General features: G+C 48.3%; 1 long non-coding RNA gene across 2 annotated transcripts; it reads right to left on the reverse strand.

The window, feature by feature from the left end:
• Positions 1-5,079: 5,079 nt before the first annotated feature.
• On the reverse strand, positions 5,080-8,535 carry LOC108918059 (uncharacterized). Of its 2 annotated transcripts, XR_003797857.1 has the most exons (5): positions 6,957-8,535; positions 6,406-6,458; positions 6,208-6,267; positions 6,054-6,122; positions 5,080-5,713 (listed from the first exon to the last, which is right to left on the reverse strand). It is a non-coding gene; the product is annotated as an uncharacterized LOC108918059 (long non-coding RNA). The 2 variants fall into 2 exon arrangements; XR_001964828.2 differs by lacking the exon at positions 6,208-6,267.
• Between the last annotated feature and the right edge of the window lie 4,599 nt (positions 8,536-13,134).

A 13,134-nucleotide genomic window follows, 5' to 3' on the forward strand; every position in this document is an offset into this window, starting at 1 on the left:
TGCCGTCTCAGCACTTTCGTTACTTGAAAGCGTTGTCATTCCTTCCACATGTTTTATGATCTAGGTTTTGATATGACCAAGTTATGGTTTCAATTAGGGCTCTCTAAAGTATTGTGTGGGTGGTCACGCTTACTTTTTATTTAATTACATTTACTCATGTATTTAGCGGACGCTTCTCTCCAAAGCGACTTCCAACACGCACGCACGCACGCACTTGTCCCATATGGGGGTCGCGGGGAACCGGAGCCTACCCGGCAACACAAGGCATAAGGCCGGAGGGGGAGGGGACGCCGGTCCCTCGCAAGGCACTTCGAGCGGGCCTCGAACCCCAGACCCACCGGAGAGCAGGACCCGGTCCGACCCGCTGCGCCACCGCACCCCCGCGTTCCAAGTAACTCTCTGTAGCGTTATATGCCCACGCACCTTATTCACCATGGTGACCTACACTGCTAGACACACTTACTTACAGTGGGTCACTCACGCATACATCAGCGGAACACACACGTGCGCGGACACGGAGAGAACGCGCAAACTCCCCACGGAGCGAGCGGGGATCGAACCCACGTCCTCCGGCACCACCGCTCGCCGTGACCCCGCGGGAGAAGCAACTGGAAGACAAAAAAAAAATGATCAGGCTGTATAAATGGGTACAATAATTTCAAGTAGCTTAACATTATAAGTCCCTTTGACGAAAAGTGCCGAATAAATATATCGCTCGGGTGGCAGAGCGCTTCGGATGCTGTTCGGCAACGCCGCGGGCGAGGCGCTACTCTGCTGCGAGGCGCCCCAGCTGGGGCTCGAGGCCCAGACCCGCCACACAGCAGGCCGAGGCCGACCCCAACCCCCGTGACCCTGGGTGATTTAACCGGACCTGTTTAGGGTAAGTACCTCGCTCGAGAGTATGACAATCGGAGGTGAGAATCGAGCCTGTGACTCTCAGGTCCTAAGGAAGCAGAGGCGGCGGCGGCAGCAGCAGCAGCAGCTCCGACCGCCGTCCCACCGGCCACCCCTTAATTAAAACGTATAGTGATGTCTTAGGAAATCGTTTGAATAATCAAGCCCTTTGTACGATGGCTCCTCTATTTTCTCTCTCTCTCTCTCTCTCTCTCTCTCTCTCTCTCAGAAATCCATTTCTCTTAATACCGGGTAGCCGAACTCATGGAACGCGAGCGTAAATTGTGGCGAACGAACGCGGGGGTTCGGCACAGCCGGATCCGGTTCGAAGAGCCTCTCTTGTAGGTTGCAGACTCGATTGCGGCAAACGCTCGTCGTTTGTATTCCGTTGACGGAGTTTATTTTCGGTCTCCTACGAAACAGATGACAAGTTGAGCTTCGTCTAATACGAATGAGGAGCAGTTCAACTTGCGTGTGGGTGCGAAGCGTTAGCCGCGTTAGCAACGCAGCTGCGGTAAACCGGGAAAGTTACAGGAAATGTTGCGCGAGATAATGCGATGTTAGTGGAATCATCATGTCTTCGTAGATGGTCGGAGCGGCAGCCACCCGCCCGCCCGGCGGCGAGGATGGATTCCCTTCTCGAAATCAAACGAGAGACGTGACTCGGAACAAACGAAGGGCCCCGGCCGTTACTCGTCGCCGCGGTGCAGCGCGACACTTACGGACGAGCGCGTAGGAAGCGCGCGTCTTCGCGACCGCCCTTTCGTAAGGGACAAAAATGTAATTGTAAGCGGAAGAAGTTTGTCACCGCGTCCGTGCGGTAAAGCTGTAGCTCAGGTGCAGGGAATCATGTATACTGTGTTTTAACAATGCGTGTGTGGTAACTATGTGAAGCGTATAGTTAATATATGTCGTACAACAAGTACCGCGAGTGAGATGCGGGGTCGCATCGCATAGCGCGGACGCACTCAGTCTGAACCGTTCTTCTTTGTTTAATGAGTAGTAGCGAGTAAGTATGTATGTGCTCCAACTCGCCAAGTGGTATTTGAAGAAGAAGAAGAAGGCAGACGTCGTCGTCGTCGTCACGTCTCCTTGCGCTTGTTCCTGTTCCGTCATGCAGAAGACATGGGCGGCGCAGCAGGGTCTGGGTTTCTTCCGGGCGCTCCGGTTTCCTCCCGCACTCCAAAGAAATGCTGTGCGGGTTCAGTGTGCGAGTGACAGAGCGCGAGCGTGTGTTCCACCGATGTATGGATGAGTGACCCATTTTTTTTTTTTTAAAAAAAGTAGCGTATCTAGCCAGTGTCAGTCACTACGGCGATTATGGCGTGTGGGCTGAAAGTAACAGTACACGGGGAGGGAGGTCATTGGAAGTCACTTTGGAGAAAAGAAGTGTAGAGCTGCAGCGGAGCTCATGCACTCATTCCCAACAGTAGCAGCAGAATGAATGAATGAATGAATGAATGAATGAAGTGTCAACACAGCGTGCATCATCAGTGATCCCAGCAATTATTTAGAAAAGAACAAGGATTTTCAGCGAAGAAGAGATTGATAAAGGAGGTAACCTGAAAGGAGCCCTGAGCAGAAGTAAGTAAGTAAGTTAGGCGGGGACTTTGGCTGCTGCTGATGGGAAGGAGTTGGGAAGGAAGGGCGGAGGGCAGAAGTGGCGAATCCCCGCTTGCGGCGCCCTCTGTCGATGCGTTTGCACACGTTTGCGTGGGACGGCGGTTGTGCGTTTGTTTGCTTGTGTTGTCGAAGAAGCGAATGAAAGGAAACGAAACCCGGAGGAGGATAGTTTCCGTGGCCCCCGTGTTTAAAGGGCTGTGTGGCGGAGCAGTTTTGCCTCCTCCTCCTGTGTCGATTGTCATATATATATATATTATCGTTAGTCGTCTCATACACACACGCACACGCACACGCGTGGGACAGGAGCGCAGAGGAGTACACCTGTAGTAGGAAGCAAGTCCGGAGCAGGATGTGCTGGCTTTTCGCAGACATCATCATCATCTCCATAGTATTGGAGTACTTCTTTTTAAAAGAAGGGAAAAAGTTAGTTAGAGTGAAGAAAGGTGTAATTATTGAGCGTAGTGTAACGATCCGGCTAATGAGTTAGCCCAGATCCTCACGTGGATTCCAGAAAGGCGTATATACGGTATAATTATATAAAAAGCCAGACGGACACGGACAAAAGGAAGGTCTTCTTTTTTAATATCTTGTAGGCAACTATGGATGACATATTTGACGCCGCTGTCCTTACAATAAAATAAACAGCATATCTCCAAAACGTGCGAGGCACACAATGTGTACACGGCCAAGTATATCATCAGACTGCGCGCGCGCGGGAACGAGGACCGAGGGGGCGGAGCAACCCCTTAGTCTCCACCATGATACGTCATCATTACAGTAGGTCAAAAAGAAGTGTGCTCTTCTTCTTCACGTCGAAAGTGCTGATGCTTGGGTGAAATCCGAGGAGGCGAAACAAAGAGAGTGTAATCATTTGCTCTTTAATTTGTTGTACTGTGTACGTAAGCCTGTTTTCTTGTGTGTGCATACAATGTTGCGTCGCATGATTTCGGATAAAAGAGAGTTTATTATGTTTAATTAGTTGGTTTAATGGTATTATTTATTAGGGCGCGTCTAAAAGGAACCAAAGAATTCACAGTGCCGTACACTGTAGAGGAGTTGGCGGGAATCCGTCGATCGATTAATCGCGCCTGTTTGGGTCGCCGTGAGTGAGTGATTGATTGATTGGGAAGCCCTTATAGCGTGGAGGGGAAGAGCATCGCTCTTGGATTCGTGCGTCAAACACGTTGCCGCGTTGCAGCTCCGGCGTCGCGTTAGTTTGCGGTCGCTCCCGCTCCCGCTCCCGCTCCCACGCGCGTTCTTCTTGTAGTCGTTTACTGTTCCGCTGGTTAGTTTAAGCAATAGTGGTGTTATTTTCTGTACGGTTTTTAGAGCGCATGATGTATGTAAAACGGAGCAACGTAGAGTTGGCGCGACTCCGCCGCCGGTCGGTTAGTTACTCACTGGCGTTTGTTTGGCTGATTCGGAGGTTTTTAAGAGCGCGGCGGAAGTCGTCGATCCTCTTGGTTTTTGCGCATGAAATTTGCTGCCATAAGAAGAAGAAGCGTTGCGGGTCCGGCGTTTATAGCCGCTGCCAGGTAGTTATGTGGGGTGTGTAATCCGAGTCCCGAACGGACGGTAGAGGAGTGGGAACCCGTAAATGCAGCGTGTCGTTTGTACCGCTTTTTAACCATTACAAGCGCCTTGTTGTAGAGAGCGAGGAGAAGGCAGCAGTAGCGTAGAGTGCAGTGCAGTGCAATGCAATGCAATAGTGTAGCTTTTCCGTGGAATAAGAACCAACGCGAAATGCAGCACGAGATGGATGGCGGGGATTCCTTGTCTGATTAGCGGGATCTCCGCTATTGATCCCGTGCTGCATTTCGCGTTGGACGTTTAGTTAGTTAGTTAGTTAGTTAGGGCTGCAGATACTTGTCTGCTGCAGTCATGCATACACACACACAATTTGAATGAGTGATGTCCTCAATCCCCCAAGGCATAGCAGCAGGTGATTTTGGGGGGGGGTGCACACCAGTCATGAAGCTTGTGCATTAATGCACAACTCTCTCACCCTTATACATGACACAGATTGGCCAGTGCACATCTGTCATCGTCGGGGACTGTTAGATTTATTGCTGTGTTCTCTACACCTTCATGATAAGTCAGTAGTAGTATCATCATCGTCGTCACTACTATTGTCCCATACAGAAGGTTTGACCTGAAAGGGCTCCTCATGGAATAAAATGTGTATTCCACAACATGCATGCAGTGGACCTTAAGTAAGCATTCTGTCGTCGTCGTCATCATCAAGGAAACTTGCCAAACCCTAGTCCAGGCAGAGGGTATGAATGGTGTGTAACTCAAGAAAGCTTTCTTCTTCCTCACTGCTCTGTGACTTGTCAGATCATTGGGTTAATGAATTCCAGTTGAAACACACTACTGTAGCCCATTGCTCAACCTCTGTCTCCATGCTGTGAACACGGAGTGGTAGCAAAGTATCTAAGGTGGGGAAACTTGAGCATCCAACTGCACAAGCTTCAGGCACATTGTCTTGGAGTGTGTTCAAGAGACTGAGGAGGACAACACCACCTTGCAGAGAATCTATATATAATCATTTGTGGTGAAAATTCCTACCTCATGAAAGTGTGTGTGTTCATCTTATGGGATACCAAGAATTGACACATGGTATTCCTGAACGAGATCATCCTTTTCACCCAAGCAAAAACTTCCCTTGTCCGGTCCAGAGTTCTAAAATGTACCATTCATTAAATTGGATATATCCTTCAACACAATCCTAGGGATTGCTGGCACACGTTAACATCCACTATTGTAATATAGTGAGAAAAGGTATGCAGATGTTGGGCATATGTCATGTGATTCATTCCTAAGGAATGATTTCATGAATCCCCTAATGGGTGACAAAGTAATAAATAATGATGATGTGAAATCTGTCTTTTTAATCTACAACTTCTCTGCAGCAAGATATGACATTTTCCATATGTTTTCAGCAATACATCAAATCACATATTACACAGGTGCTCTGAGGGTTAAATGGTACAGGCCATCCATCTTTAAAATCCACAACTCCGGGGGACACGTTGACTACTTCGTGTCTTCTGAGCGCAAAGGTTTTTGCCATTCTTTTAGACGTGGATGCTTCTCAAGCATGAATAGCCCGAGTGCCATCTCTCACGTAGGCCTCCGTTGCATCTTCGAGCACAATTGGAAATCCTTCAGGCCACGGTAGCCTGTCTGGGCTACTCTGTGGAGAAAGGATGAGTATCTTGAGAAGAGGAAAGTACCGCTTGCTGTAGGATTTTAAAATGATCGATCGACCATCGGGGTTCAAGCGCAAAACTGCTCGCCGAGTGCCCGATTTTTCCAAATCCCTTTAACGTGAACGGCAAAAACGTACGACGTCTACGTTGCCCAAGCAATCCGCCTGCAAATCGGTTTCTTGGAATTCCCTACGGTTGACACCCATTACACCTAGCTATGTAACATATGAAAATACCAAGTTAATACAATTATCAGCCATACTTCACTTGAAAACACAGTGTGACTACTTTGAAGGTTAGATTGCTCTATAAAACAGTTCTTACCTACAGTAACAGCATATTCATTCATATCGTGTTTGGCGCCATTTTCTAATGCAGCCAACAGTTGCTTCACTTGAAAGAAAAAAAATTAATATACTGTGACTAACACTCTGTACAGATCACAAGCATTTTGCTTTCTAAAACGGAGACAACTTACGTTCAGCCAGCAGACACCCAAAAAAAAAAAAAAAAAAATTTGAGAGCCGCGCAAAAGCTCCTAAAAAAATTTTTCCATTATTTCCTGTAATCCTTTCTGTACAACATTAACCAATATTTCACGGAAAATATGAAATCTTGGTTTTATGCATTAAATGTACTTATTTAATTGAAATTAAATTTATATTTCCAATACAACCTGCTTCACCACCGATTTATTCAGTCTTGCACTCCTCCGTGTCGCCTTGCCATCTGCGGAGAAACAACATTTCCTTACACCGCATGCTAGCAGTATACAGGAATGACAAGAAAGGAGAGGAGAAAAAAAAAAATCAACGCACGCCTGTGAATACCTGACCTTCATTTCAAAAACGAACGCGTGACGCGAGAGGATGCGGGTTCGATCCCAAATCGGTACGTGTAGGGTTCTTCTGTAGCGTGTTACTGACTGAGTGAGTGTCAGTCTGCTCTACTGATGTATGGAACGAGAGAGAGGAGGGGGAAGGAAAGAAAAAAACCACAACCCTGCGTAGCCGGTGCATCCTGCACTCTAACTCACCTCAGTGAATAACGTGTGCGGGCTCATCGCGCTACATACTTCGTTCGAGGTCACTTTGGAGAAGCGGGGCGGGGAAAGTGTCTGCTGCGCGTAAAATCCAGTGCAAGCAATTCCTACAAGTATCGGGTGCCGGGTTGCATTAAGAAAAAGGAAACATTACTACAAAGAAGGAGAGCGCCGGGGAAACTCACGCAGGGACGACGTGCGGTTACCCGTCCTCATTCCCATCCCGGCGGAGGACCTTTCCTGGACTCGGCGCTCGTGCCGAAACGACAAGCCCCGCATCGGCCTCCGCTCGAGGCAAATACGACCCCACCTCCAGTTACTCTCGTCTCCTACTTGGGCCTGAACAACCGTATCGCTAAAGGAAAGAGCCGCGGTGGAAACCGGAGCGAACTAGCGAGCCTACCTGCTAGCCTGCCAGCCAAACACCGCCGGTTTTGAATATTTCACCGAGAGCCACTTTTAGCGTAATCATGTGAAACACGTGTACTTTGGGACTACGCCCTCCCGCTCGTCGAGCAACCCACCCAGACCTAACCTGCGAAAACATCCCACCAAGTAATTGCGCTAAAGCTGCGGAGAGAAAAACACATGATTCGCATGCTCTCTAATTACATCGTTAGGCTATTGAGCTCTGGCTAGGAAGGAATCTCTCTCAGCAGTAAGAGTCAGAAGAAGAGGGCAAACTCCATTTACATTTGTTAGGTTGCTTTACACTTTCTTTCCACAGGTGCAGCTATTACACATTACTGTCCCCCCACCCCAATATCCTGCTCCGGCTCAATGTATTTGCTTATTCCCTTCTCTTATGCACTTGCACGGTACCGACTCGGCGCTCCCTCCTGTCGCCTTGTTCTGCTACGGCACTTTTCTTTTAGCCCTGCTTTCATTTTACCACTTCTTTAACCGTCTCCTCGGTTACGGCTACAATTAATAAAAGACATGTTGAATGAAACTATGCGCGGCTCTCTGACGGTGTCCAACCGGCTCGGTGGTTTGTTTTGTGGGTTTTTTTTCCCCCCCCTCCATTCTGCTGTCAACTTATGGCACCGCGTGGAAACGATTAACAAAACGCAACTTCGACTAAACAAACACGACGGGACGCGATCTCTACTTACTAGACCGCCCGTAACACACGGTACCCATTTACTACGTTTGCATACTTTAAATACTCAGGTCGCCGGTACAATCCCATGAAGCGGTGAATCGCACGTTATGCCGACCTTTTGTTACTCTTTCCAAGGATTGTCACAAGGCGGTGGGGAAAAAGGAGATACTTTTGTCTAAGAGACCTGCCCTGTGACTTTGTGTTATTACGACTAGCTCCAAGTATACAATCGAGTTCGTGATGAATGTATTATAATATTCCTCTTTAAACTACTGCTAATTTGATTTAACGGCAATTCTCAGGAATGCATTATGCTCATAAATTGGAAGCGAGAATTATTTTAACGCCGCCTTCCGCGCGCGCTGCTACCTCCGCCCCATCGCCTTCACCGCGGATGGATCCCACTTGGATCTCGACAAACTCAGCCGGATGGGGATACGAGTCCAGCGAGGGACCCGAGAACCGAAGGAACGCAAAGTTTCCCACCGTTCGCAGTTCCGATAAAAATAGAGGCAACTTACCTTATATCTACTATTATTATTATTAGAAGAAGAAGAAGAAGCCGAGTACCTGACCACGTGTATCTCATATAGTGCGTATAATGCTTACTAAGAAAGATGCGTACTCCTCCAAAGTATTGCATATTGCTTCCCGAGAGAATTTCATGTTTTATCTCTTAAAGTTTTGCATAAGGGTTTCCTCTGTGTTTTTATTTATTGAAATATAATCCTTAGAACTTTGCGAACCTTACTTTTCATTACATTATCCACTTTTTTAGCCCTCTCCTTAAAAACTTCCTTCCTTTTCGGACAATTCGGAGAGTTTGCGAGCCATGTCCCGCAGGGATTCCGTTCGCCTAGGGGGGTTCCAAGAGTACCGAGGAGCATCTCACACACACACACACACACACCTTTCTGAACCGCTTGTCCCATACGGGGTCGCGGGGAGCCGGAGCCGGAGCCAAAGCCGGCAACACAGGACGTGGGGCCGGAAGATGAGGGGACGCACCCGGGACGGGACGCCGGTCCCTTGCGAGACGCCCCAAGCCGGACTCGAACCCCACACCCGCCGGAGAGCGGGACCCGGTCCTACCCGCTGCGCCACTGCGCCGCCTCGCAATATACAAAGGAAACCTATACTTTAGTACCTCATACTTGTTCTCCATAATCAATCATCTACTCTAATCTAGTACTGTCTGTATATCGGTACCAAGTGGCACCAAGTACTCAGTTACAGTACTACTACAATTAATCACTTCTGGTACTCCGCACTGCCCTCTCAACTGACGTGATCAGAAGCGTATTATATTAAATGGTAATAAATGTCAACGTGCAAAATAAACAGCTCACGGGAAGACGGAGGCAACGCTACATGCTTCCTTTAGTTCTTCGCCACAGTTTTACCTCCTGCTCGAGCGAGCATTTCCGTCACGCTTCGCGCGTCCTCCGTACTTTTAACGCTCACGTGCTCAGATACTGTATAATAATGTCACGTTGTACATGCAGTAAATTTCATTATACCGTCACTGCTGTTAGTGCAGTGTTAGTACTCTCGGGCCAAGTCATTGGGATTTATTCGTGTGCGAGGAGGAGGACAGCTCTCCCGTCGAGAATCGCTTTGATTCCGGGTGTATCCTTTCCCACGGAAGACGTCATGGAGCACATTCTCAACGCTGCTTGTAACAAACACGCAGATTTCTCCTTTGCCACGCGGTGCCTCCGATGCGCCTGCGACCTCTGGATCCACGGGTAGCAAGTGTAAGCGCTACGCTACCGGCTGTCCCCGGCCGTAACAACAACAACACACACACGCACACATTTTCGGAACCGGAGCCTACCCGGTACACACCCGGGAAGGACGGGACGCCGGTCCGTCGCGAGGCACCCCGAGCGGGACTCGAACCCCGGACCCGCCGGAGAGCGGGACCCGGTGCGACCCGCTGCGCCACCGCACCCCCTCATCTTCTCCCAAACGGTGCGGCCTTATTGACGCTTGTCACGTCCGTGTGTATTCGGCCAAAGTACAAGTGAGCACATTAATCCGGACTTAATCCAGCGGCACCGTTGGGATCCCGCTACAACGTATTAACAAAAAAAAGGTCAAGCAATTCTACTGCAACCGAGGAGCTTAACTGATCGGAGATACGGCTTTCCTTTTCTCTTCCCCTTTTATCTTTAATTTATCATGCACGGCTCCTTATTGTGCCTTATCGGCCTCCGAAATTCTGGAGACTGCCGCTCCGGAGGAAAAAGGACTAAGGGTGAAATCGATGCTTATCGCTCGGTGAATTGAGAAGGATTCCACGCAGGCGCGGAGGAGGAGGAGGAGGAGGAGGGGTGGCCGAGATAGACGGTTTTTCCACGAGATTCTGTCCCTCCGGTCTTTCCCCCGCTTTCATTCGCAATATAACATCTGTTCATATATTCATCGATCCCAATATTGTTCTGCGAGCCCTTAAAAAATACACATCGTGAATTATTACTCGCTGAATTTTTCTCCTCGTCCAATCACACTTTTCACAAGGTGTACCTGCTGCTTTAGGAAACTTGTTAAAAAATACATTAGATTAGGGGGAAATGTTGTGCAATTGATTTTGGAAATACTTTGGATTTCATGCATATTTAAATACACCTCTCCGTAGCACCCGAATTAATCAAACGCACCCCCTCCGGGAGGTAAGAGGATTACTTGTTTAGTTTGGTTTTAAATGTGCAATAACCGGAGTAATTAAACTTTACACCGATTCCACTTCGCAGCCTCAAGTGAGAGAAGGCGATGCATAGACTTTATCGCTCTGTCCGACTGCAAAGAAAGAAAAATTGGAGCAATTCCCTAATTTATGCACTGATTTCCTATGGAGATGTCATCTGCGCTAATGTTATTCTCAGGTCTGAGAGAAATTTGGAAAAAATTTAAAAAAAAAAAAAAAAAAGACTTAAGCACATACAGCGAATATATCTCAAACTAGAATAGCTGGATTTATTTGCCATGTAAGGTAGGAAAGGCACAATGAAATCCCCATTTCTTGAGGGTAACCAAGGGAAACTGCATTTTCAAAAAGAAAAATAAATAATACACTCGGAATGCGATGCTTTTCCCTGAGATGAGGAGGCCTCCTGTTATTGAAATAATAAACCGTATTCAAAATGTGTTTTACGCAACCGAGGCTACGGTGAGTGACTTTGCGATGCATCCGGATTTCTCGGGAGCAACATTCATTCAAGCAACAAGAGCGGTGGAAATACATTTATGCCAAACTGAGAAATATGTTAAACTGAAATAAAACTAATAATAATATATCCTCGATAGCACTCGTTACACTTCCGAGGTCGGTGAGAAACTACGTGTTCGAAACATTCCTTTTTTTTTTTCCCCCCCAAAGGTTTTAAAGTTATCGGCGTAATTCCAACAACGGCATATCCGCCGTCCACCCTTGCCCTAAACTGATGCGATGCCCCTTTGTTTCTTGGAACGTGACATTAATCTCCTGCTGATTTTAATATCACCTACATTCTTTTCTTCTTTTGGGGGGGGGGGGGGGCTCAAAGTATGTCAACAACACTGTCAGATTTTGCAAGGCTTGGCCTTCCGGCGGTTCGACGGACAGAATTCGCACGGATCGGCCGTAGCTCGCGCCGTTCGTCGAAGGTGGCCCGGGACTCTAAAATGCAAAGTGTTGCGACCCTACTGGGTGCAGAAGAAAGGAAGTGTCTTTATTCCCCCCCCCCCCCCCTTTTTTTTTCCCCCTTTTCGAAAGTCGTCGAGGTATTGGATTGTAATGTAAGATTGACCGTGAGATACTTACCTTTACTAAAAAGCCATTCGAAACGCTCACGCGTGCGTTCGGGAGCACTTTATAACACGGTCCGTCATAGGCCGGAACTACGCTCTCTAGATTGACGCGTTAGCTCGCGCTCTTCCGCTGCTGTGCGGCTACGGTTGTCCGGAGAGATCGTCGCAAACGATCCGTATACCTCTTCTTAAGGGGGAAAGTGTTACCTCGACACTGGGTGCCCATCTTGTTTTCTCTTTTTCCTTTCCCGCGCCCCCTGACTCGGCCCGGTCTCGCCGCTCTCCGCCGGTGTCGGTCCGGGGCCCGTGAACCCGATTCCTTGGACCGGGAAAGGCGGGACCTCCCGGCTACCGAAAAAGGACGCTTCCTGGAGGAAATCGGGTGCTCGTCCGAGTACGATTCGTACTGAATCGTCACGGTTCAGCCTAACTGGCTGTTTATGAAAGTTACTGAAATAGGCCTGTTTATTAAACTTTTACAATTAGTGACTTTGTTGCGATAACAACCATTGCTTTCCTATTTCTAATTGTGTGGCTTATTGTTAATTCGTCGCCTCATTATTTCAATGTCTTACATTAAAAAAAAAAAAAAAAACCCAAAAAAACCTCTGCTATGAAATCCACTGCCTGTAAATCACTTTATGATAATAATAATAATAGCTGAATTTTGTACCTCTTGAGTTTGTTTGCATTGCTTGACTTTGGTTCGTGTGCCTCTTCCTTTTTTTTTTCTCCTCCGCGCTAAGGAAGAGACCGAGCTCCGTAAAACAGAAGCCCTCCTCTTCGGAACAAATAAACAGACCGGAAAACACCTTATAGCGACCGTCAATTTTTAAGTTTTCAATTGCTACGTTGGATTTCAGGGGGGCTGCTCTCCTTCGGATACCATCCGCATCGATCGGTAGTCGGGCGCCGCGAGCGGAAGCTTCGCTTAGTCTCCGGAGTTCGGGTGAAACGTGGGGAGCTGCTCGGCCGTGCCCGGCCTCTTTATTAAAATAAATGATCCGAAAAGAGGCGGCGTAAGCGCGACGCGGGAGCCTAAGTAATGGGGGATAGGCGTACAAAGTAGTGGCCGTTCATCTTTTGAATGCGGAAATCTCAGAAGAAAATTTATGCTGGCTGCTTTTGCGTGTATTTCCCCGTTTGTGTCATGTGATCCTGGAGGTACCGGCTCAAATATATGTCAATCGGCCGCCGGATGTCCCGTGCGTATCGACGCCTTCTCCTCTGCAGGCCGCGCAATCGCTGCGCCGTCGCTGTGCCGCCGCCGCATCCTGCCATCGCAATTCAGAGCTTCGTACAGGACTCCCGAGCAATGAGAATTCCGCATCGTCACCGGAGCTCGCCGACCGGTTAAGACGTTCGCATCTTACAAATGTCTGCTTCGGAGTGTGCGTGTGTGTCCCGTGGAGTTTTGCGATCCCCCACCTTGAAGCGAAGGTCTAGAATAAAAGAGCTCTGTCCGG

The sequence above is a fragment of the Scleropages formosus genome, chromosome 8 (genome assembly GCF_900964775.1).
Source record: "Scleropages formosus chromosome 8, fSclFor1.1, whole genome shotgun sequence".
Classification (NCBI taxonomy): domain Eukaryota; kingdom Metazoa; phylum Chordata; class Actinopteri; order Osteoglossiformes; family Osteoglossidae; genus Scleropages; species Scleropages formosus.